The sequence below is a fragment of the Dendropsophus ebraccatus genome, chromosome 2, assembly GCF_027789765.1.
Source record: "Dendropsophus ebraccatus isolate aDenEbr1 chromosome 2, aDenEbr1.pat, whole genome shotgun sequence".
Classification (NCBI taxonomy): Eukaryota; Metazoa; Chordata; class Amphibia; order Anura; family Hylidae; genus Dendropsophus; species Dendropsophus ebraccatus.
In genome coordinates this window covers 37,723,960-37,749,496 of record NC_091455.1, presented here as the reverse complement: position 1 = coordinate 37,749,496, position 25,537 = coordinate 37,723,960, and positions in this window count along the sequence as shown.

Sequence of the window (25,537 nt, the reverse complement as noted above, 5' to 3'; positions counted from 1 at the left end):
CGCATGCTACCCTCATGGCTAAGTGAGGGCGCTGCAGTGGGGAGTCCAATAATAGATTCTTTCGATGGTTCTCCTGTAAAAATATTCCATTTCATGGTGGAATGTGATAATCATTCCGGAGACATATTTGTGCGTTCATCCTTTCAACAAGCAACATTGACTGCGCTGCGTACTAGTTTACTTGGCCCATTTGCCTTTACTGCATGAAAATACCATGACAAAGAGATCAAGCACTTCCAGTGGTCAGAAGCAGGTGCGGGAATTAATCGAATAAGGAGAAGGACAATACAGCCGGGGTGCGTTCTGTATCCGTTACCTGCAAACAGGGGGATCTTATGTCTTAGGGTGGGTTATTATGTGTTAAAGACATGTAAAAAAAAATGGTTCCATGCAATTTCAATAGAAACAGTTCAAAGCAAGGTTATTTATGAATTCTCCTTATAAAATATCTTTTCCCAAATCAATAAAGCAGGAAAAATCAGAATGTGTTCACATTAACTTGCCCTGTTCCTTGTGTACATGACTGCTGCACCATGTGTGAGAATGCACATATACTTCATACTATTCTCTACTTTTTTAACCCCTTCAAGACCAAGCCTATTTGCACCTAAAAGACCAGGCTCATTTTTCAAAATCTGACCTGTCTCACTTTATGCGCTTATAGCTCAGTGATGCTTTAACGTATGCTAGCGATTCTGAGACTGTTTTTTTGTCACATATGGCACTTTTATATTAGTGGCAAAATTTGGTCACTACTTTGTGTGTTTTTTGTGAAAAACATCAAAATATCATGAAAAATTGAAAAAAATAGCATTTTATGAACTTTGAAATTCTCTGCTTCTAAAAAAAGAAAGTCGTATCACATAAATTAGTTACTAAGTCACATTACCGATATGCCCTCTTTATTCTGGCTTCATTTTATAAACATATTTTACTTTTTTAGGGTGTTACGGGGCTTAGAAATGTATCAGCAAATTACCACATTTTCGTGAAAGTTTCCAAAACTGATTTTTTTAGGGACCAGTTCTTATTTTAAGTTGATTTAGGAGGTTTGTATACTGGAAACCCCCATAAGTGCCCCATTTTGGAAACTAGACACCTTAAAGAATTAATCTAGGGGTATAATGAGCATTTTAACCCTACAGGGGCTGGAGGAAAGTATTCACCATTAGGCCATAAAAAAATGAAAAATTAAAATTTTCCAATAATATATACCTTTAGATTAAAGTTTCTCATTTTCAAAAGGAACATGAGAGAAAAAGTACCCCAAAATTTGTAACGCAGGTTCTCTTGAGTACAACGGTACCCCATATGTGGGCATAAACCACTGTATGGGCACACAGTGGGGCTCAGAAGGAAGGGAGTGCCAATTAGCTTTTCCATTGCAGATTTTGCTGAAGAAGTTTCCGAGCGCCAGGTGCATTTGCAGAGCCCCTGTAGTGTCAGCAGAGAGAAAAACCCCTATAAGTCACCCTATTTTGGAAAGTGCACCCCTCAAAGAATTCATCTTGGGGTAGGATGAGCATTTTGACCCCACAGGTGTTAGAGGAAAGTATTCAAAATTAGACCGTAAAAATGCAAAACTCTAATTTTTTCCAATAATATGTTCGTTTAGTTTGAAATTTCTCAATTTCACGAGGAACAAGAGAAAAAAAGTACCCCAAAATTTGTAAAGCAGGTTCTCCTGAGTAAAAAGGTACCTCATATGTGAGCATAAACCACTGCATGGGCACACAGTGGGGCTCAGAAGGGAAGGAGCGCCAATTAGCTTTTTCAATGCAGATTTTGCTGAAGAAGTTTCTGAGCGCCAGGTGTGTTTGCAGAGCCCCTGTAGTGCCAGCGGAGTAAAATCTCTCCATTAGTCACCCCATTTTGGAAAGTGCACCCCTCAAAGAATTCATTTTGGGGTGTGGTGAGCATTTGGACCCCACAGGTATTAGAGGAAAGTATTCAAAAGTAGACAGTAAAAAAGAATTTTTCCAATAATATGTTTCTTTAGTTTGAAATTTCTCGATTTCACGAGGCACAGGAGAGAAAATTCACCCCAAAATCTGTAACGCAGGTTCTCCTGAGTAGAACGGTACCCCATATGTGGGCATAAACCACTGTATGGGCACACAGCCGGGCTCAGAAGGGAAGGAGCGCCAATTAGCATTTTCTGTGCAGATTTTTCTGAAGAAGTTTCTGAGCAGCAGGTGCGTTTGCAGAGCCCCTGTAATGTCTACAGAATAGAACTCCCCCAAAAGTCACCCCATTTCGGAAAGTATACCCCTCAAAGAATTCATCTTGGGGTAGGATGAGCATTTTGGCCCCACAGGTATTAGAGGAAAGTATTCAAAATTGGCCAGTAAAAATGAAAAACTTGAATTTTTTTCAATAATATGTTGGTTTACTTTGAAATTTCTAAATTTCACAAGGAACAGGAGAAAAAATGTACCCCAAAATCTGTAACTCAGGTTCTCCTGAGTACAACGGTACCCCATATGTGGGCATAAACCACTGTATGGGCACACAGCATGGCTCAGAAGGGAAGGAGCGCCAATTTGCTGGAGCAAAACCGCAGCTAGTAATAGTTATTAGAATAGCGCAGTTACTAAAATAAAATAAAAAAATTAGATTACAGGTAATGTGGGGGGGTTACGGACAGTCTGGGGTGGTTCCGGGCAGTCTGAGTTGGTTACGGGCAGTCTGAGGTGGTTACGGGTAACCTGGGGTGGTTACGGGTAATCTGGGGTGGTTACGGGTAATCTGGGGTGGATATGGTCAACATGGGGTGGTTACAGGCAACCTGCTGTGGTTACGGCAACCTGGGGTGGTTACAGGCAACCTGGGGTAATTAGAGGCAACCTGGGGTGGTTACGGGCAATGTGGGGTGAATACGGACAACCTGCTGTGGTTACAGACAATCTGGTATGGTTACAGGCAACCTGCTATGGTTAGAGGCAACATGGGGTGGTTACGGACAATCTGGGGTGGTTACGGACAATCTGGGGTAGTTACGGACAATCTGGGGTGGTTACAGACAATCTGGGGTGGTTACGGGCAACCTGGGGTGGTTACAGGCAACCTGGGGTGGTTACAGGCAACCTGGGGTGGTTACGGGCAACCTGGGGTGAATACGGACAACCTGCTGTGGTTACAGACAATCCAGGGTGGTTACAGGCAACCTGCTGTGGTTACGGGCAACGTGGGGTGGTTACGGACAATCTAGGGTGGTTACGGACAATCTGGGGTGGTTACTAAAAATCTGGGGTGGTTACGGACAATCTGGGGTGGTTACAGACAATCTGGGGTGGTTACAGGCAACCTGCTGTGGTTACGGATAAACTGAAGTGCTAATAGGTAATCTGAGGTGGGTACCTGTAATCTGGCGTGGTTACTGGCAATCTGGAGGGGGTCACTGGCAATTTGGGGTGGTTAGAGGCAAGGTGCGGTGGTCAGAGGCAAGGTGCGGTGGTCAGAGGCAAGGTGCGGTGGTCAGGGGCAAGGTGCGGTGGTCATAGGCGACGTGCAGTGGTCATAGGCGACGTGCGGTGGTCAGAGGCAAGGTGCGGTGGTCATAGGCGACGTGCGGTGGTCAGAGGCAAGGTGCGGTGGTCAGAGGCGACGTGCGGTGGTCAGAAGCGACGTGCGGTGGTCAGAGGCAAGGTGTGGTGGTCAGAGGCAACCTGCGGTGGTTGCGTGCAATCTGGGGGGTTACATGTAATCTGGCATGATTACGGGCAACCTGGGGTGGTTATGCCCAACCTGCTGTGGTTACGGGCAACCTGGGGGGGTTACAGACAATCTAGAATTGTTACGGATAGACTGAAGTGCTTATAGGTAATCTGGGGTGGGTACATGTAATTTGGGGTGGTTACAGGCAATCTGGGGTGATTACGGACAATCTGGAGGGGGGCACTGGCAACGTGCGGTGGTTACGGGCAACATGCTGTGGTTACGGGCAACGTGCGGTGGTTATGGGCAACGTGTGGTGGTTATGGGTAATCTGGGGGGTTACGTGCAATCTGACGTGATTACGGACAACCTGGGGTGGTTATGGGCAACGTGCGGTGGTTACGGGCAACCTGCGGTGGTTACGGGTAATCTGGGGGGGTTAGGGGTAATTTGGGAGTAAACTGCAATTATTACTATAATAAAAAGTGTGTTTTTTATTTTTATGTATGTTTGTTACTTTTTGTACTTTATACATTCATTTTCACTGTATTACTATGATTACTGTGATATTTTCTATCACAGTAATCATAGTTCAGTGACAGAGACCAAATTGGTCTCTGTCACTTTAAATTTTCAGAGCTGGCTGGTTGTGGAGCGCATGCACACTTCATAACCAGCCAGGACACCGAAGAGGAAGGAGCTCCAGGATCAGGTAATGTATAAGGGGTAGGGGGGGTGACTGGGGGACGGGGGTGACAGGGCGGGTCGGGGGCGACTTGGGGGGTGGGGGGACATCACTTTTTATCCCCTGTCACCAATAATTCATGGTGACAGGGGATAAAAAGTGCCTGGATCACATGGCACAAGCGATCAGCGGTATATAGTATATACCGCTGATCGCTTGTACCGGGACCCCACAGGGGGGGTCCCGATGACTGCCCCATGCTCTCCGCTACCTCCGGTGGCGGAGAGCATGGGATTTTCATTCATTTTTCTTTTTTGATCACTGTGAACAGACATTAGTCTGGGGTCTGATTTTACTTATTTTATCTCCCCCCACCGTGAATCACGGTGGGGGGAGATAAAATACAGCGGCGGCACCGGCCCATTAGTGACCGCCGTTTCGGTGGTCACTAAGGGGTTAATGGGGATCAGCTGCGGGATCGCAGCTGATCCTCATTATCTCCGGTGCTATACTCAGATGAGAGCGGGATCGCTGTCCCTGCAGCGATCCCACTCTCATCACAAAGCCCCCTCAAGTCAGGAACGTATATGTACATTCCTATTGCACGGGGAACGTATACAGATTGCTGACGTGAAGGGGTTAATTCAATTTTGAAGGGGTTGACATCACATAAAAAATGCTGCAGAAGCATATAGCATTGCTTCCTTGTCTGTCCTAGTTCTGACACCACCACAATCCCTGTGTTTTCTGGGCCTCTTCCCTCTCTTCCAGTGTCAGCGATCGATATTATTTATTATTATTATTATTATTATTATTATTTATTTAGAAAGTGCCCTTAATTCCAGATCGCTATACAATAGATAGGGGTAACAAGCAGAGCAATATAAGATCAAAACACATTACATGAAGGCAAAAGGCAGGCTGGTACATGGGGGAAGTGGACTCTGCCCGCGAGGGCTTACAATCTGTACTTCCTAGTTGAGCGGATGTTCGGTACTACAATTCCCAGAATGCATGGTTTCCACTCTGCACTTCATCATAGCCCTCCCAACCTGCTTACTCTGCTTTAACAGGCAGCCCACTGTATTCAATCTCTGTCTGCTCCGCCACTGTGGCATTGTTTAGCACAAGGGAATATGCTGTAAACACACCTCAATCCCTAAAGGGGTAGTTCAGCAAAAAAATACAAATTAAAAAATTTTTTTTTCGAATCAACTGGTCAGAAAGCGCCAGAGATTCGTAATTTACTTCTATTAAAAAAATCTTGTCTTCTAGTATGTATCAGCTGCTGTATGTCCTGCAGAAAATGGAGTATTCTTTCTAGTCTAATGCAGTCGTCTTTGATGCCACCTTTTCCGTGACAGGAATTGTTGAGAGCAGTAGAAAATCCTCATAAAAAACTTCTCCTCCTTTCCAGACTGGAAACAATACACAATTTCCTGTAGTACATACAGCAACTGATAAGTACTGGAAAACTTTTTTTTTTAAATAGAAGTAAATTACAAATCTCTGGCACCAGTTGATTAGAATTATTTTTTTATTGCTGAACTACCCCTTTAAATGTCTATATATATATATATATATATATATATATATATATATATATATATATACACACACAGGGCAGCATATGGAGAGCACTGTAGAACATTTTGTTTTTGTGGCCGTACTCTGGATGCTCCTACAAAATATATGTATTGTACCAAAAACTTCAACGTGGATCATCAGCAAACGTCATGCCCTGTATGGAGTAAACACGATTTACACATGACATAGAGGTTTGCTACTACAGACAATGAAGAAGTTCAAGGACTTTTACACAAAGGCCGCATTGCAGATATGAGTACATTATATGAATAAAGAGAGATTATGTTATTCTGAAAAAATGATTAATCGAAACATTAATAGTAAATGTGAATGATAACCCCTGGATTACTTGTGCAATACACCGCAAAACGTCTGTATTGCAGAGTAACATCTTTTCACTAGGTCCCTGACTGCCATCTTAACCAAATAGCACCATACAATTATTTTAGGAAGACACCAATCAGGTGCCAGAATTCCCAATCACTGCCTAACCACCTAGATGCTGAAGTCTCCATTGATTATGGCATCTGGGGTTTGAATGGCTGGGATCAGAGTTATCTCCAGTCCCAGCTGCTAATGACAAGTGTCAAATGTAGAACAAAGGCAGGACCCATTGTGTGGGGAACTGGCTCAGCTGCTACTCCTACTCCATTACAAAATACTTAAGTCCTTTACATATTCTAGAATTACAAAGAACTCAGGAGTCAATGAGACAATGCAAAAGAACAATGGGATAATATATTATCTTGAATATACCATGTTTCTTTTAAAATAAGACAGGGTCTTATTTAATTTTTTCTTTGAAAAAGTGCTAGGGCATATTCTCGGAGAAGGTTTTATTTTCTGAGGGACACGGTATTCCCTACACTGTAGCCCCACTCTATATGGTAATTGAACTGTAAGTTCACCTGTAGTTAGGCCTCCATACTGTATACCTCCTGCCTCCTCTGTAGTTCTTCCCCCATACTGTATACCTCCCTTCTGTAGTTCTTTCCCCATACTGTATACAGACCCCCTTGCAGGTAGTCCTCATACTATATACCCCCCCCCCACACTGTAGTTTTTCCCCTATATACATCCCCCCTCTGCAGGTAGTACCCATACTTTATACCTTTCACCCCCTTGTGTAGTTGTCTCCCCATACTGTTTACATCCCCCTCTGCAGGTAGTACCCATACTATATACCTCCCTCCCTCTGTAGTCGGCTCACATACCCTCCATCCTCTATATTCAGTGCCCCCTACTGCTTCTTCTTAGCACTCCTGCCTTCCCTGTAGCTTGTGTTGAACAGGTGGGGGGATCATAACACGTCTGTCTCTGGCTGATTCCCTGCACCCAGTGCCAGGGATCGGGTCAGCTGACTGTAACTATGGCTTATTTTGGGAGTTGGGCTTATATTTTAATACGAAATATGTAGAAAAAAGAGAAAAAGGTCACTCAACACTTAAACGTGTACGGTCTTTATTTTATCTGTGGTTAAACGTACGAATCAGCAGGTAAAATCCATGTCCACATCCGTCCGTGCCCGACATGAATTTTACCTGCTAATTCGTACGTTTAACCACACATGAAATAAAGACTGTGCACGTTTAAGTGTTGAGTGCCCTTTTTCTCTTTTTTTCTACATATTTCATCTTGAAATATAAGACCAACTCGTGTTTAAGTGGTGAGTGCCCTTTTTCTACATATTTCGTGTATGCATTACTTAGTAAATTTTTTATGAGGAGCACCTCCACACAGCACCTACCTATAATACTATGTCCTGCACCTGAAAAGAGAGCCTATTAATCAGGTAGTGCCAGTGAATTTATACATTACTGCTTTGCTTATATTTCAAGCATACTCCAAAAAGCCTGCAAAATGAAGCTAGGTCTTATTTTTGAAGAAACACAGTACCGGCCCCCTTTACATCTGCAGAAGTTATCAACACAGACGGACAGACAAAAGTGGAGCGCCGGTGTCATGAATGGAACTTTGGCGCAGTCCTTGGTGCGTAAGGTACGACCGAGACTGCGATTTTGGCCATAATCTTCCATTTATTCTGTGTTTTGTTTGCCTTGTTTTTGTCCAGTCTGAACTGTGTCTTATTTCTTCTGGTCTGCTAATTGTTTTCCCTGCCCCACCCGTGTCTGTGCTGCTAAGTTTCCTCTGGTCATGTAACAGTTAACCTGCCTTGCCTCAGTGATTGACAGCTGGTCCCTCCAATCATCTTCTGTACTTGGTTCCTGGTCTCCTATTTTAGTTAGCTGTTTCTGCCTGTGCCTTGCCGGTTATTGACTTAGTCTCTGCCTGCTTGTGTGTTCTGTTTTCTGGTTTCTCCTGATTCCTGCTTTGTATCTCTGACCTCCCTCGCTTGCTGCCTGCCCCTGATCATATTGCCTGTTTTCTGACTACGCTTTTGGATCCGATTTTGTACTTTTGCTGCCAGACTGTTGTGACCCGGATTGCTGACCATTCTTATTGTGTTTGTTCGTTTTGTCTTGTCTATTGTTTCACGTATCCAGGCCAGGGATCGCCGCCAAGTTGTCCGCTGCCATTTTAGGGCAGATTGCGGCAATTAGGTAGGGACAGTGGGCGGGGCTGAGCTCAGGGCTCACTGTCTCTGTGTGTTTGGTGTGACTGGTCCTGACAGCCGGAGAACAGAAGAGGTAGGACCTTTTCTACTCACCCCATTAACTGCTTTAATAAAGAGCTTGGTGGTAAAGGCTTCTATACCTATGTGCTTTGTAGATCTAAAGGATGACCTGTAGTCACCAGATATAAAATATATACATAAAAAATACTAAGGTATTACAGAAACCTTCACATATCTGACGCTTAGGTAACTGTAAAGCAGAAGCAGTCATCTGACCACCAGTCTCCGTAATATAACACGGCTCATACCAACACTATTAATAGTAAAATGGGTTGTAGATAATGTATTGTAGCAGGAATATTTGCTGACATTGACGGTGTCTTCCATGCAGTAGCACTTACCCAGCCTCTGACCAGGTTCATGCATAACGCTTTACTTTGTCAGCAATGTAACAGCTTCCTTAACCAGGAATATCATTTTTGATGGTTAAACATTAAGTTGCTATTAGCGGATTTGTTTTACCATTTTCCCGATGGTTATCTAATGCTTCTGTGCGTACATATAGACATTGCTCCTAATATAAAACATATACTTCAACCTGTCAAGACCGTGTAGCCCCGCACTTGTAAGGGTTTACAAAAAGCAAAGGCATTTCCTAGGGCAAATGCTGCCAGACACCCTACATTTATCTTATCTCAGTTGATGACTTTCCTTTTATCTTGAATTGATTTGACAATGACTCTATGATTTCCTGTACAAATTACCCTTTGAAAGTGGCAGAGGCGCTTGGCAGCGATCTTCATTTAATTACTGAGTGGATTATTAGCATACAGCTTTTTTTTTTTTTTTCCCCTCTCATTTCTTTATATCTCCTAGATTGCGCTGACATTTTCTTTTCATTGTGTGCTGTAACTTACTGAATACTAAATTTTATGCAGATTGGAGATGAGAGGAACCCGTCTGCTCCTACCCCCCCCCCCCTTACACTTTCCGTCACTTCACCTAACCATCCCTTCTTGACCCTCCCTCATTTAGTCCGTCGCTGCTGAACATCTTGATGGAGACTAAATTATAAATTGTTTTCTTTTTTCTTTGTATTGTAAAACAAAAGAATAAAAAATATCGTCGGTTGTCGTGAATTTAAATCGACCATTGCACTGAAAAATATATACACGTCTTCTATGTAGAAGTCAAAATTACATTTAAAAAGTAGCAATAAAATTTTTCCATTGTTGTGCTTTTTGGTATACAAAATTTAGCGTTGCCTACGTTCATTGATTTACAGAAAGTAGTCGACTTTGGTAGCACTCCTCTGATATAATTTAACATGCCACCTTTATCGTGGGTTGTAATGTACTATTATGTCAATACAATGACAGGCAGTATTCCTTCTCATATCATTCCGATATGCTAAGTTGAGATGCCAGATCTTTCTTGTCACATGCTAGGCATCAGCTGTCAGCCAAGGCGAAATGTGTAAAAGGAATAAAAAAAAATTACATAAAAAGCTTTAACATAAGTATTAAGCTTTAATTATTTAGATTTTTATTTTTTATATTATTATAGGATTTTATATATTGCATTAATATATTCTTATTTTTATTATTTATATGCTCATTTATTTGATTTTTATTTAAATCTTTTTTATTTTATTATCTCATCTACTTTTATTGTTATCATTATTTATTTTTGTTGTTGTTATTCTTTTATTTCTATTTACTATTATATACTTATTTATTTACAGTTCTATTTTATTCAATTGTATTTATTTATTGTTTTTAGCCTTTTCAGTTACTGTATACTTTATTTTATTTTACACTTTCTTTTATGTTACATTTTATTTGGATTGTATTGTTCATTTTATTTTTATTTATTTATTTATTCATAGTTTCTTTCAGTTATTTATTTATTTTTTGTAAAGTAAAATCACTGCTTTTCCAGTTTAGGGCTATGTTCACACGTCTTTTTAGGTGAAAGATCGGCCCTTGCTTGATAATGAGGGCCCCAAGTGAACATTATTTGCAGTTGCATGTTATTTATTGAAGGACTGCTGTCTTTTTTTGACGGTCATCCCATTGTGTGAACATGGCCTAGATATTATTCCAGTATCACATTAGAAGAAATCACAATTTATATTTTGGCATTATTGTTAATAAATAAAAACGGGGGAAAAAATAACCTGCTATGTTTAGGTATAAAAGCCTCCGGTCTATGTCTATAGTTGATGTTACCATTTTTTGCAGCAAATAATTTTATTGCTAATAGCTAAGGAGACAATTACACAGCATGAGTGGAAGTTCAGTTCTCTCAGTTTATGGATAAGCAGAGTAATTTTTATGTCAGGATTTCAACCAATTTATCATTTACATTTTATAAAATACTCTAAAGACTCTTCAAGCCACATAACAAAGCACATACAGCATGTAAAAAAAAAAAAAACCTTGATATTTAGAATAGGCTACTTCATCAGTCTCATCTAGGAGAAATGCTTCAGTTATGCTATTTTATATCAGCGGAACAATATCATTTTATTCATAGATATAATTAAATGGTTTGTATTTAATTAAAGTTGTTGAAAAAGTAAAAAAATTGTGTTTGTATAATGTGGATTTTTTTCTATAAATGTATCATCTACCGTTATCATATATTTAATAATTAAAATGAAACTCAACTGTATATTATATATCAAACAAATACTTATATTACCAGTAATTCAATTTTATGAAGAATTTATGATGTTACTTTTTATACTTAATGAATATTTGTTTAATCTGTTTTCTGTTTGTTTTGTATTTTTGGGTAGTCTTGTTTATTTTATAATTTTTTTTTAATTAACCTATTTATTTTCTATTAGATTTTTTTTTTTTTAATCAAAGCTGTAGTTAGAATGGGTGTTCAAAAATGGGAGTTCAAAGCACAATGTAAGGCTATGTTCACCTGACGTTTTTTTCTGTTAGTCCGTCATTTCGCGTTTTTAATGCCTGTCATTACATCGATGACGTTATTCTAGCTCAGGCCTTTTTAGGTCTGGTTCTTTTTTGAAGGTCCATTAAAGGTCTGCGAATAATTGTCATGAACAATAATTTGAAGTTAGCGTGTTATGAATGCACGTGATGGAACTTTGGAGCAGTCCTCAGTGCGTAAGGTACGACGGAGACCGCTTTTGGCCATAACTTTCTACCTATTCTGTGTTTTGTTTGCCTTTGTCTGTTCCCAGTCTGAACACTGTCTTATGGCTTCTGGTCTGCTAATTGTTTCCCTGCCCCACCCGTGTCTGTTCTGCTAAGTTTCCTCTGGTCATGTAACAGTTAACCTGTTTTTTCCTCAGTGATTGACAGCTGGTCCCTCCAATCACCTTCTGGACTGGGTTCCTGGTCTCCTAAGATTTCTGTTTTTGCCTGAGCCTTGCTGGTTTTTGAGCTCTGTCTTGTGCCTGCTATTTTGTCTGTTTCCTGGTTCCTTGTATCCTTGATTTGCCTTCCTGACTTTCCCTTGCTTGCCACCTGCCTCTGACCTTATTGCCTGTTATTTGACTACGCCTTTGGATCTGATTTTGTACTTTTGCTGCCCGACCATTGTGACCCGGGCTGCTTACTATTCTTATTGTGTTTTTTATCTTGTCTTGTCTTTTGTTTCACATATCCAGGCCAGGGACTGCCGCCCAGTTGCCCGCTGCAATTTTAGGGCAGATTGCGGCAAGTAGGCAGGGACAATTTGGCGGGGATCAGCTTAGGGTACACTGTCCGTGTGTCCCCTGCATCTCTCTGTAACCTGAGTTGTGACACAGAGCAAACAATGACTGTTTTTTAATACACTATGGGGTTGATGTATCAAACTGGTGTAAAGAAGAATTGTCTTAGTTGCCCCTAGAAACCTATCAGATTTTGCTTTTCTTTCCTCACAGGTTCTTTAAAATTTAAAGGTGGAATCTGATTGGTTGCTAGGGGCAACTAAGACAATTCTACTGTACACCAGTTTGATAAATCTTCCCCCATGTGTATTGGACGTTTGTCATTCCATTGTTCTCAATGCATTCCATTCAATTATAAGTCACTAATAATAAAAGTTATTGTTTTTTGTTTTTTAAGCGGAAGCCTTCTCTCTTTTTTTTTTTTTAAACATTGTAAACATAGCCTAAGAGTGAAATTGCTAAGCATAAAATAATCAGGTAAATAAGAATAAAAGAAATTAGAAAAAATAAAATAATCATGGTAGACAGTGAAAATATTGATTATGCCCTTCCGTAGAATTATCAATATTGTACTGATGCAGTTGTTGTTATTAAAGGGAATCTGTCAGCTCCCGGGCCCTACCTAAGGTGCTGACAGTGTGCTGTAGCTGGCAGCCCCCTAGGAAGCATGGTGCCTTTTGGTAATTCATCCGTGCAGTGGATTATGCACAATTTCAGGTCTCCTATTGTAATGTAGTGTCAAAGAGGAGTTGTTGGCCACCTCACCACTCCTTCCTACTCCCTCTTCTTCATGAATAATCAATGCTGCCTGGCCTCTTGATCACTCAGCTGTTGGCCAGTGTGTCTGATTGCAGATCAGTCCTCTGTAGGCAGATTATGTCTGAAAGAAACACTCAGATACTTAGCCCAGTAACTCACCTGGCTAGAGACCTGTCAGCAGTTCATTCTTTGGTTAAAATACCCTGATGGAAATGAAGTAGACGTCTTTACATTTTTTATTTTTCTTTTCATTATTGCATCATTTTTTAGGCTATGTTCACACACAGTATTGTTGCTCAGTATGTTGCAACCAAAACCAGTAGTAGATTGAAAACACAGAAAGGCTATGTTTACACACTGTTGAAATTGAGTGGATGGCCGTCATTTAATGGCAAATAATTACTGTTATTTTAAAACAACCGCCGTTATTTGCCATTAAATGGCAGCCATCCGCTCAATTTCAACACATAGTTCACAGGTCTAAGACAGGTGATTAACCCATAGACCACAGCTCCTACATATTTGGGATCAGAGATTCGACTATAGCTGAGTGTTTCTTTCAGACATAAACTGCCTACAGAGAACTGATCTGCAATCAGAGACACTGGCTGACAGCTGAGAAAGCAGGAGGCCAGGCAGCAGAGACACTTGCTGACAGCTGAGCAAGCAGGAGGCTGGGCAGCATTGATTCTGCCTGATTGGAATAATAGGGCCCTTACATTAAAGTTGTGGAGGTAGGCTGAATATAATCAATTTTAGAATTCATTCCTCTAGTTGTCCATAGATTTCCTACTCTAATAATGATCCAACTGGACAGTTGTTATTATTGGTAAGTCACTTTTATCCTGTTTATATCACTAGTTTTACAGATTTTCACAATTTGTCATAATAAGCTGCAGAGAAAAGACATTTAACTCAATCTACTTCCAATGGCCACAAAAAATAATCAGGTAACTGAGTCAAGTATGGGTTTGGAATCTGCACAAGCCATTGCGCTTAAAGGGGAAGTACGACAACGGGTGAAAAAATTATTACAAACTGGAGGTGGTGTAACATAAAAAGGAGGTTATATTCCCTACCCAGCGATGCATCCCGTTTTTGGACATCGCCAGCCGCATTCTTAACGTCTGTAGAAGCAGGACTCTTGTGTGAAACAGCGGTAACACTTTGACAATCATCCCCTTCCTGGCATCCTCCTTGCTGCACAAGTGTTTTAAAGAATCACCAGTGAGTGTTCTCTTTTCTAGCTCTTCCTACTTTGATTTGGCATCCATTTTTGCTTCTTTGTAGAGTGAGCAACACTTAAACAATAATTTACCTCTTTGTATTAACCATGGCTCCATAGTGAGTGTTGGTAGTGAGAACCGCTGTGATTTTTTTTGAATGAGCATATGCAAATGTTAAGGCTAAGGCGTTCACACTTGCATTACCTCTCACTACATTCGCCATGGATAGGTTCTGTGAAGCAGGAAGCTCTACCTCCTAATGCACAGTTACGGGTAGCAGGCACAATTGGGCCTCAGTTAAGGTATTTAGGCACAAAATTCAAAATGGAAGTGATTTAGAACAGTTCTGTGCACAGTGCTGCCTGATAGACTGGTGCGCACTTACAAACCCTAATGCACGGCTCGATAATCGTGCATCAATGTTAGTGATGTCCATGCAGCACTTGTTTTAAATGGGTACTCCAGAGTCAGTATATAGAAAATAAAAAAGATGTTATGCTAACCTTGCCACGCTCCCCTGGTGTACTCCTGCCGCAATACAAACCCGTTTCTGCAGTGACGGCCTGCTCAGCCAATGTACCAACTCAGTCAGCGATTGTATGTGGTGGTGGCGGTGGCTTTGGTCAGCAAGAATATTGGAGGAGGACACCGAGGGAGCAAAGAAAGGTATGCATATTTTCTCTATACTAACACCGGAGAAGTCTTTTTATTAAAGTATTATATTGCCCCCCAAAAGTTCTAAAAATCCCCAATATACATGTGGTGTCCTAACATGGGTGTTACTATTGGTTACACCCTTCAGAAAAGTCTATACTTATTGTATTGAAGTGGTGATGAAAGTAGTACTAAAGTTTTGCCACTAGATGTCGCTGTTTTAGATATGTGTATCCAGATGCTGCACTGCTGAAGTGTGTAAAGGGTTATTGTTTATTTGTATGTCACATGGATCTGCGAACCAATAGGAATCTGTTCTTCTTCTCCCCTATCATCTATCTTTTTACTTCTTCTGTTTGCACTCTTCACCCACTCACAGCGCACTTTAGATGCACTGAGGAAGGAAGTCACATGGGTGTAGGAAGTGTGTAAGTCTTTCATGTTGGACATTGTAGAGGAAGGACACAAGCTAGACAGCTCTCTACAGTAGTCCTCTCTGGGCCCTGGCCCTGGCCCTCTGCCAGGTCCCCTACTCTAGTCAGTCTTAGCTAGAACCCTGTATAGGTAGGACGCAAGACAGCACACAGTTTTCTTCTTAGTAACGCTACAAAACACTATCCAGTGTTAAACCCCTTTCAAGAGAGGCAAGTCAGAGACAACCTCAACCACGCTGTGGACAAGGAGAGTCACAGAGCAGGACAGTATCCACAAACAACAGTAAGCTAGGAACTGATCTGGATAGAGCAAAGTTGCGCAAAGCATAGGAAATCTATCTCGCAGTTTGGTTGTCAGCAGAAAATCCTTAGCATTCGGCTAACAAGGTCTGGGGCCTTGTGTCACCCCGCTAGGACGGTTCAGGCATATCTAGTAGGCATCAGGTGGTGTGAATACTAACAGGTCTATAAACAGGCACAAGTATTCTTCTTCTTCTAAGTATTCTTCTACCTCATCCTCCAACATCCCGGCAGAGCACAGTACTACTTGGGTTGAGACTCTCACAACATCCTCCTCTCTGCTACACTGCTTCTTTGTATCACTCTATACGCTACTGAGCCAGCACGACCATATCCTACTCTACATTCCTATTGCAGATTTGGTTGCTGTATTGTCACGTATTTGTCTACAAGTGTTATTAAGTGTTTTATCAAGTGCTTTGTCAAGAGAAACATCATAACTGTGTAACCTGCTGCAAGAACGTACTTTCTAGGTACACCAGGCTTATTTATGATAAAAACACTTTGTGATTCTTCGCTTTACACCGACACAGTATACACCATAACCTTGGGACACTTCCTCTTTCTGTTGGTGGCAGTTCCGATAGTCCGGGAGGGTCATTACACCGCTCTGGCCATCCGTGATTACACTAACCCAAGGGACCCCATAGCAGCCCGGCAGGACACTGTCCACAGGGGAAAAAGGTACAACCGGCCTCATAAAACAAAAGCAGGCGTGCCATCACACCTGTGTGCCTACCCAACACTGGCATCATGAATTAACACCTTGAGGTCCGGCTGTATCTCAGCCAACCACCACCGGAGTGGCGTCACACTTCACCATCTAGCAGTCGACTGGCCAATGCTCCAACACAACATCACCGGGGGCTCACATCTCATACACTTATTACGGGAAATGCACATTAAGTGCTTTTTTTCCCTGCACTTACTACTGCATCAAGGCTTCACTTCCTGGATAAAATGGTGATGTCCCTTACTGGATAACATGGTGATGTCACGACCTGACTCCCAGAGCTGTGCGGGCTGTGGCTGCTGAAGAGGATGATGGCAGGGGGATGCTCAGTGTCCCTCCAGTGCCCTGTGTCCCTCAGTGTCCCTTTGCCATCATCCTCTCTAGCAGCCACAGCCCGCACAGCTCTGGGAGTCGGGTCGTGACATCTCCATTTTATCCAGGAAGTGAAGCCTTGATGCAGCAGTAAGTGCAGGGAAAAAAACACTTTAGCAGCATTTCCCATTATAAATGTATATTGGTGATTTGTATAACTTTTGGGGGGCAATACAATACTTAAATAAAAATTTTCGCCGGACTTCTCCTTTAACCATCAGCCACACATCTACTAATACACAGAGGGATGCGTAGTGGAGCATAAAGCATCCCTGGCTTAATGGTTAATAAGTAGAGCAGGGAATGCTTTGTCCTCGCTCCTCTTTACATGGAACCCTACACTAATAGCAAAGGGTACCATCTATAGTATGCAAGGAAACAGGGACATATATCAAAAACAGGGGCCCCTGCTTCTTGAAAGCATGTTACACTGCTAGGGTAGGGTAGGGTAGGCACCCGCATTTGTGCAGTGTATAGAATATTGAACAGTATGCTTTTAGGTTCCATGCTCTCTGCCTAGCAGTAGTTGTTGGCAGACACGATTTTACCATTAACCTCTATAGATGTGTGAGGAAAGCAGGTGTAAGAGGAAAACACTATCCCCAATGATGACAGACTAGGAAACAATATACAGGTTATATGATTTTTTTTTCCGACTAAATGTAAAATAATCTAGATTGCTGCATACAATATATTCACACAATATACTGTGCTATTTAGCTAACAAACCTTTCTTTTCACAATATCAGCATGGTGGGGCTTTTATAATCAACTTGCTGAAGCTATAGAAGAATACGGTAAGGAGCTGACTTTACTGCCTGCCAGCAATATGTCGGCCATACATTTAATGAACAGGTTAAATTGTTCTCTTTTTTATTCTATAGGTTAATGATTTTCTACTAACTTTCAATTGGTATTGTTTCTTTTGTATTGTGGTGTTGCTATGTAACAGACAGAATGAACCCATGTGTCATAGTGGTCGCCTTTATACACTAACCAGTGTTGTTCTATTGTCCTATTGTCGTATGCTGGTGCATTGTCCTCTGTCTGAACATATGGCATATCAGCAGGCTACAGTGTCTGTCAGACTCTCTATGTAGGTGGTCTTATCTATCAACTTAGTAACCTGATTTTTTTTGTTGTTGTTGTTGTTGTTGTTATAAAACTCATCTCTATCATTAATTCTATTGGGGTCTTCAATTTGGAGTTTTTATTCTCTAGAAATAATTAATAATATTTAATATCTAGTAATATTTATCAATCTGTAACAGCAAATTATGCAGCTTTTTCCCAACTTTAGATTTCAATGTTGAATTTCTAACATATTTTTTTGTAATATGTACAAAATTAATCAGTTAACAAGGCAAATTCTCATCATTTATCCAGGAGCCATTGACTGTGTGTTATTATTGTGTAAAGGTCCTATTAGATGGCCCGATCATAAAATGTAATAGCATGTAGCATGTAGCTATTACACGTAGCAATGCGTCCCTGAAGCTCGATATATTTAGGCCTGGGCTTAAAGAAACAATTAGGTGATAATCGGTTGATTGTTATCTCTATTACCTGGAGTGATATTGGCATGATTCGGCTGATTATAGAGCCGAATGTTTTGCCATGTGTGAACATGGCCTTTATATGTGTGGAACCTCCGAAGACACTGCTACTTTATTGCTAAACCCCTGTCCTCAAGTTGTGTTTGGTTCGGCTCCATTTACTTCAAATACAGCCAAACTGAGGAATAGAGTGGTGCTGTTTTTGGAAGAAAGTGGCCATGTTATTCTAATCCAGAAAGAAGACTTTTCCTGTTTTCCTGTAGAAGACTGAATAAATAAGCTAACTGAGTATATTTAATTGTAAGCTTTCGGGAGTCTAGCCCCCTTCATCAAACATGGTGTTGAACATCATGTCTGACGAGGGCTAGACTTAGTGTTGGACTGGCCCACCAAAGGACCAGAGAATCCTCCGTTGGGCTCCCAGCTTTACAACCTGCTCTAACACTGAAAGACATTTCGTTTCTTACTGGTTCTTCATTGGTGGGCCCCCAGGATCATTTCCTCTGGTGGGCCCCAGATATCCCAGTCTGAAACTGGCTAGACCCATGAAAGCTTACAATCAGATATACTCAGGGTGCGTTTACACAGAAAGATTTATCTGACAGAAATCGGAAGCCAAAGCCAGGAATGGATTTAAAAAGAGGATAGATCCCAGTCTTTCCTTTATGACCTGATCCCTGTTTATAGTCTGCTCCTGGTTTTGGCTTCAAAGATCTGTCAGATAAATCTGTCGGTGTAAATGGACCCTTAGCCTCTAAAAGGTATCCAATTTCTATGTCTAACACGGTACAACTTTATTTTGTTCACCTGGAGATAAACCACACCACTGGAGGTGTCTGACACTGGGTTTCTTCTATATCCCCCATTCCCACTTGAATTATATGCCCTCTCAGCTAAGTGTGTATATGGTGATTGGGAGAGATAAATGTTTAAATGTAAAATGTATGGCCAGCTTTTGTATGCACGTCCACCAGTTAAAAAAAACAAAAAAAAAAAACCTTTAAATGAAGACAGCTATATTTTGCAACAATTGAGCGTTGTCTCCCGATAAGAATAAGACTAGCATCCTCCTGTAGATTCTAAAAGGGAGGGGGAAAAAAAAAAAAAAAGCTTCATGAAATTTTATTCAGGCGTCTTTATTTGAGACTATTATGCTCAGTGTGAGACAACTAAAGTAAATGATTTTTTCAGAAAGAGAGAAATATGGATCAGCACCAAGAAAAACACACAGGTGTGAGATACGGAAAAAGAGACACTTGAGAGGGAATTAGATCCAAAACAGAGTAATTACTGTATGAGAGGAAAAAGAGAAGAGGAAAAAAAAAAAAAAAAAGAGGGAAATGAGACTTCCCCAGTTTCCCATGGTTACAAAAGTCACGGAAAGTCTTTGAGAGTGTCTGTCAAAGTCTTTGAATCCCGTTGAACTGTGACCTTTACATACTGCCTCTATAACCAAGTGACCTTCTGCAACTCATTAAAGCTAATGTAACGTATCATTCTCTTTTAATTGTATTCATCAGCAAATTATAGTCACTTCTCAGTTAGTCATGCAGCAGGGAAGGGCATGGTTCAATGGATCTAATGAGCATCTTGTGGTCCTTTACGTGCCCCTTTATTAGAAAGCTCCATAATACATGTCATGAGTGAGGACGGTGACTTGAAGCATCTGTAGAGGGCTTTCCACTTAACACTGATGTCTTAGTAAGATTACAAAGGGTTCAGCCATTTAGATCACAGTATTTTAGCCTTTCATTTACTGCATGGAATTACCCAGGACAACCTTGTCGTAATTGGCCAAGACACTGCAGAGCTAATTGATAGAACAATGAAAACTTCAGTCATACTGCAAGAGGCTAATTTATTGCTTCACAGCTATTACTTATGGGCAGTAGACCCCTAAAGGGAAACTTTAGTAAAAACTTGACTTCCTTCAGGCTGGCTAATGAATCATTGTTAACTGCTGAGGTTTACTATGCAGTGGCCCAAATGTGTTCAGGCCTAGCATGGGAAGCTGATGGATGACATTGGACTTCCAGACCATTGCGGAGGCGTAACGGCCTCCATAACACTTTTTTAGTCTAAGCTTCAACACAGAAGAATAATCTAGGCTTTTGTTGCATTTTGTTCTAGTAGGAATGTTCCTCCTCAAATGCACACATGCTGTACCCAGGGTTATATAAGTGATAATATATTTGTTAGTCTAGAAAATCGTAAGTATGTAGCCTATTTTGTCCTGTTACACTGCTGTAAAATAACAGATAAGAGCAGAAAACCCTACTGCCCCAACTAAAGTCAAAGGGTCCTTTGGGCTCCATTTGTGTCCATTGGTGCAATAGTCTGTTCAGCTCCATTTGTCTTTGCTAAATGGCAAATGCGATGGAGAGTCTGAATGAAGCCTCTGACGCAATGTGAGCCTAACCTGCCAACCCCTGGCATGTCTAAACCTCAGTCTATGTGAAAGGTACTGCAGAGACGCCTTCACGTGTTTCTCAATGTCAGTCTATGTCTGAAGAAGGTATATTATTAGAGATGAGCGAACATGTGGGGAGATTTATCAAACTGGTGTAAAGTAAAATTGGCTCAGTTGCCCCTAGCAACCAATCAGATTCCTCCTTTAATTTTCCAAGCACTCTGTGAGGAATGAAAGGTGGAATCTGATTGGTTGCTAGGGGCAACTGAGACAATTCTGCTTTACACCAGTTTGATAAATCTCCCCATTCAGAAAACTCGGACACTCTGCATTTGATTACCAGTGGCGGAAGAAGTAGGCCATAGGCTGTATCAATGTATTCCAGGACTCCCTAGTAGGGCTGCATCCAAATGCTTAAGCCACTGGTATTTAAATACAGAGTTTTCAGGTTCAGATGAAATGAGTGTGCCCAAGGTTTGCACATCTCTAATCATACAGTATACCTTCCTCAGCTATAACATGTCATCCTGACACATGATCAAAACAGCAAATATCTGGCTACAACAGTAACCTCAGTGTGGTCACCATCTCAATATCGTGGCAGGGTGACATGCTCCTGTATTGGGATAACACAATGTCACTAGTAAACAAAGCAACCTCTGGGCCAGCAGTTGGTGGGAGATATAATAGGTTAAAAATTAGGCAACTTTCTAAATAGTCTTCTTAAAAAATGTTCTGCCATTTAGCTGCTGCTCAAAAAAGTCTGTCAGATGGACTTTCTTTTATCAGTGTTAAGGCCATATTACACCAAGTGATTATTGGCTGTATTTGACTGATTACAGCCGATAATCACTTCATGTAATAGCTCCTGTCTTACGCCGGGTTAAAAGAAAATAGAACGATAACGACTGGCCATTACTCAGTGTAATAGGAGCCGAAGCAGCAGACCACCTCTATCTTCTATGGGCTCCCCGGATGAGCTAAAGATCATCCAGGTAGTCCCTTCCGCAGCTGTCCCCCCCCACCCCCGGTCTTACTGCTCACTGTCGGCACGTGTAATAGCACCGCAAGTGAGGGGGAACAAGCAAGGGCTGATCTGACATCGTCCCATGTAATTTAGAAATAGAAGCAGTGGGGAGTTGGGGTTTGCGCACCTGCCAAGATAATAGACAGGTGGGGAGTATCCTTGGAGGACAGCTCACGTAAGCTGGGGAAAGAGGAGGGTTAAAACAAGGTAATTAGAAGGAGGAAATCATATAGACTAGGTACAGATTTGGAGAGACAATACAGATCATACCGTACATTGTACAAGCACAAACACTAAGCAACATTTTTAGTTAACATTTTCACTAGGGATGGTCCGAACCGAGTTTGGTTCGGGTTCGTACGAACCCGAACCCTCGGTAATGATTACCGCTGTCTGCCCGCTCCATGGAGCGGGCAGATCCAGCGGGAGGACCGACTGGAAAACTGGGATACAGCCACAGCCATATGCTGTATCCCAGTTTTCCAGGCGTTACTCCCGCTGTATCCGCCCGCTCCACGGAGCAGGCAGACAGCGGGATTCTGCTGCCGAGCGTTCGGGTTCATGCGAACCCGAACCTCGGCAGGTTTGGACCATCCCTAATTTTCACAAAAATTAAAAAAAGCTTACTGTAAGCTAACATGATGTGAGCGAGCCCACCATAAACCATACTCAGTTAATTTTACCAAATATTTGGGTCTAGAGACAAATTTGTTACCGGGGACCACCTACTGAGCTTGCGACACCATTGCATAGATATCAACATTTATTGTCTGAATTTTTATTTTAATAAAAAACACCTTTGTTCATACCGTGTATAGTGTCAAGGAGGTGGAGCCTAGGTTCCCTGGGCCCTAGCGCAACTACACCTCAATGTACTGTATGCTGTATATAGTAAACATTGCTGATTATGCCAAGGGGTGGGAATACAGCAAAATGAGGAGTACCCTAGAAACTGGCTCCATGACACTATCCACAGCCCAACAAAGACATGTTCTGAGTGCTATTATTTATGTCTATCCACCAATGCCACCAGCTTTGTAGGTGGTCAGGGTGGTCATGCATTCACACATATACATAATGTTGACTAAAAGGACTGTCAAGTTGAGGAATAACTTTGCATATCATGTGAGGGCTGAATACATTGAGTCCTGTCAATCCTTACCTTCTGACAGCTTTTATCCCAGTGGTAGTCATGATGACTTTACTTTGACTACAGACTACTGTTTCCCTGCAGTGGCAATATGGTACGCTATACTGACACCTGCAATTAGACACCATCATTGTATAAGTGAGTGGAGTGGATAGTTACAGATGGTAAAGTCACTCAGCCTGCCTACCTGCCCGCTCTATTCAGAAGATGGACACTGGCGAAAAAGCAAAAAGCAATATGGGGACAATAAGCAATAGGCTTATTCACTTTTTTTTTTTTTTTAATTTCCACCCCAGTACTTAACACTAGGGATGAGCGAACCGAACCGTTACGAACCATATTCGTTACGAACTTTGAGAAAGTTCGTTACGAATCTTGTTAAAATCGCAACGGCGTCACAAAACTGTACTTTAATCAGAGAATAGAACAGGATACAAGGGATTATTACTCCTATAATCCTTTGTATCCTGTTATTATGTGAATATCAAGGTGTGTGACGTCACTCCAGGAACAGGAAGTGCTTGAGCCTGGCTGCAGTTCCTCATTGTGTTTCCAGACGACAGAGAGAAAGGAGGTGTACGATAGGCAGAGAGGAAAAACACATAGATTACATATCCAAACAACTGGATAAGTACAGGGAGAGATAGAGAAGGAGTATATATTGTTTGTGAGAGAAGCAGGAGAGAGGAAGATAAAAAAAAAATCGCAAGATCCAGGGAAAGCTTGATAAGCCCATACATAGTGAAAGAGGCTGAGAAATCAAGAGTTAGGTAAAGAGAGGGGGAGATAGGCATCTAACTCAAAAATTGTGATATCTAGGGAGAAATAGGGAGATAAAAAAGAAGAAATAGGGAGAGAAAAATGAGAAGAGTCACTCAGGACACGTAGCATTGAACCAGCTACTGTTCCGTGACAGAGAGGAGACGCTAGACGTTGCTGCTCTGCTGGGTGCCGTTAACCGTGTAAAGCTGCAAGCAAAAAAGTTTAAAAAAAAACTTAGAAAAAAAAAGTTTGTTTGTTTGTGATAAGCTGTTCTAGGTGACGCTAAGTCAGCGCCCCACAAAAGCTGTCCGTTTGTGCTCTGCTGGTTGCCGTCAACCCCGTCTAGCTGCCCGCAACCAAAAAAGTAAAAAAAAACTTCAAAAAAATAAAAAAGTTTGTTTGTTTGTTTGTGATAATCTATTGTAGGTGACGCTAAGTCAGTGCCCCACAAAAGCTGTCAGTTTTTGGTCTGCTGGTTGCCGTCAAACCCGTTTAGCCACCCGCAACAAAAAAAAAGTTAAAAAATAAAAAATAAAGAACGAGGTCGGCTGGATCATCCGACACCACCCTTACATGGGATGGTCAGCGACAGTCCTCTGCCCCGTCCCCTGTTATTAATATGCCACTCACCTTTGGGGCACCTTCTGCCAGGGAACTCTTGGCAAACCTTGATTTGCCCTTGGAGTCTCTACCACTTTTTAGTGATGAGGAGGAGGTAGTAGTCCCCCAAAGGCAGCAGGTTGAACGTGCAGAGACTGCAGAGGAGGTGTTGGCTGTAAGCAGTCAACAGAGTCAGGGAGGGGCATCCAGTGCCACACTTGAGATCCTGTTCCAGCCCCTGGAGGAAAGTAGCAGTGGTGGTGATGATTATGTCTCTGATCGGACGTGGCGCCGTCAAGCAGCATTATCCTCTGCGTCATCAGGGGAGGAAAGTGAGGTGCTACCGAAGCAGCAATATCCCACTGGTGCAAGAAAGCAAAGCACAAGAGGGAGGGGTAGAAGACAACCTACCAGGCAGACTTCATCAATACCTTTAAGCTTTGGTCCTGAGAGGGGACCCTCAGGCAGCCGTGTCAGTGAACAACCAGCAAGACCCCCCGTGGCTGGCAGCAAACCACGGTCCTCTGTCATCTGGCAGTTCTTTCACCTGGGGACAGATAAGCACATCGTTCTGTGCCTGCTATGCAATGAGAGAGTCAGTCATGGCAGGGGTGATAATCTTGGGACAACATCCATGAGGAAGCACATGGAAAGGCAATACCAACAGGCCTGGAAAAAACGTGACCCAAATACCACCTCCTGTTAGGATGCCCCATACACTGCAGATCCCATCATGCAGCATCCTGTCACTGCAACTCAGGCCTCGTTAGCCTCAGTTGCCAGCAGCAGCACAGTCTCACTGACATGTACACCCCTAATGAGGCACAATCTGATGAGGTACCCTGATGAGGTACAATCCCTGACCGAGTCCATGGGCAAACGTCAGGTGTACTGCAGCAGCCATCCCATGGCACAGAAACTGACCGGACACCTGGTTAAGCTGCTGGTGCTTCAGTCCCTGCCATTTAATCTTGTGGACTCCCAGCCTTTCAGGGATTTTGTGGCGTGTGCGCACCCCAGATGGCAAGTCCCCAGCCTCCACTACTTCTCTAGCAAAGCTGTCCCATCACTGCACAGTTATGTGAAGAGAAAGGTTGGCGACTCATTGGGACTCTTGGTGTCCAAGGCCGTGCACCTGAGTGCTGATGTCTGGTCCTCTAATTATGGGCAAGGCCAGTACATGGCAGTTACTGCCCGTTGGGTCAACATCCTCCCAGGAGACCATCAGGAAGTTGGCCCATTCTTGCCACTGTCACCTCCACGGTGCTTTAGGGGGCCAGCAGCGGGTAGCACAAGTTCTGCCTCCACCACCACTGCAGTCCAACCTGACCCAGTGTCTTACCACCGATGTCAGGCCCG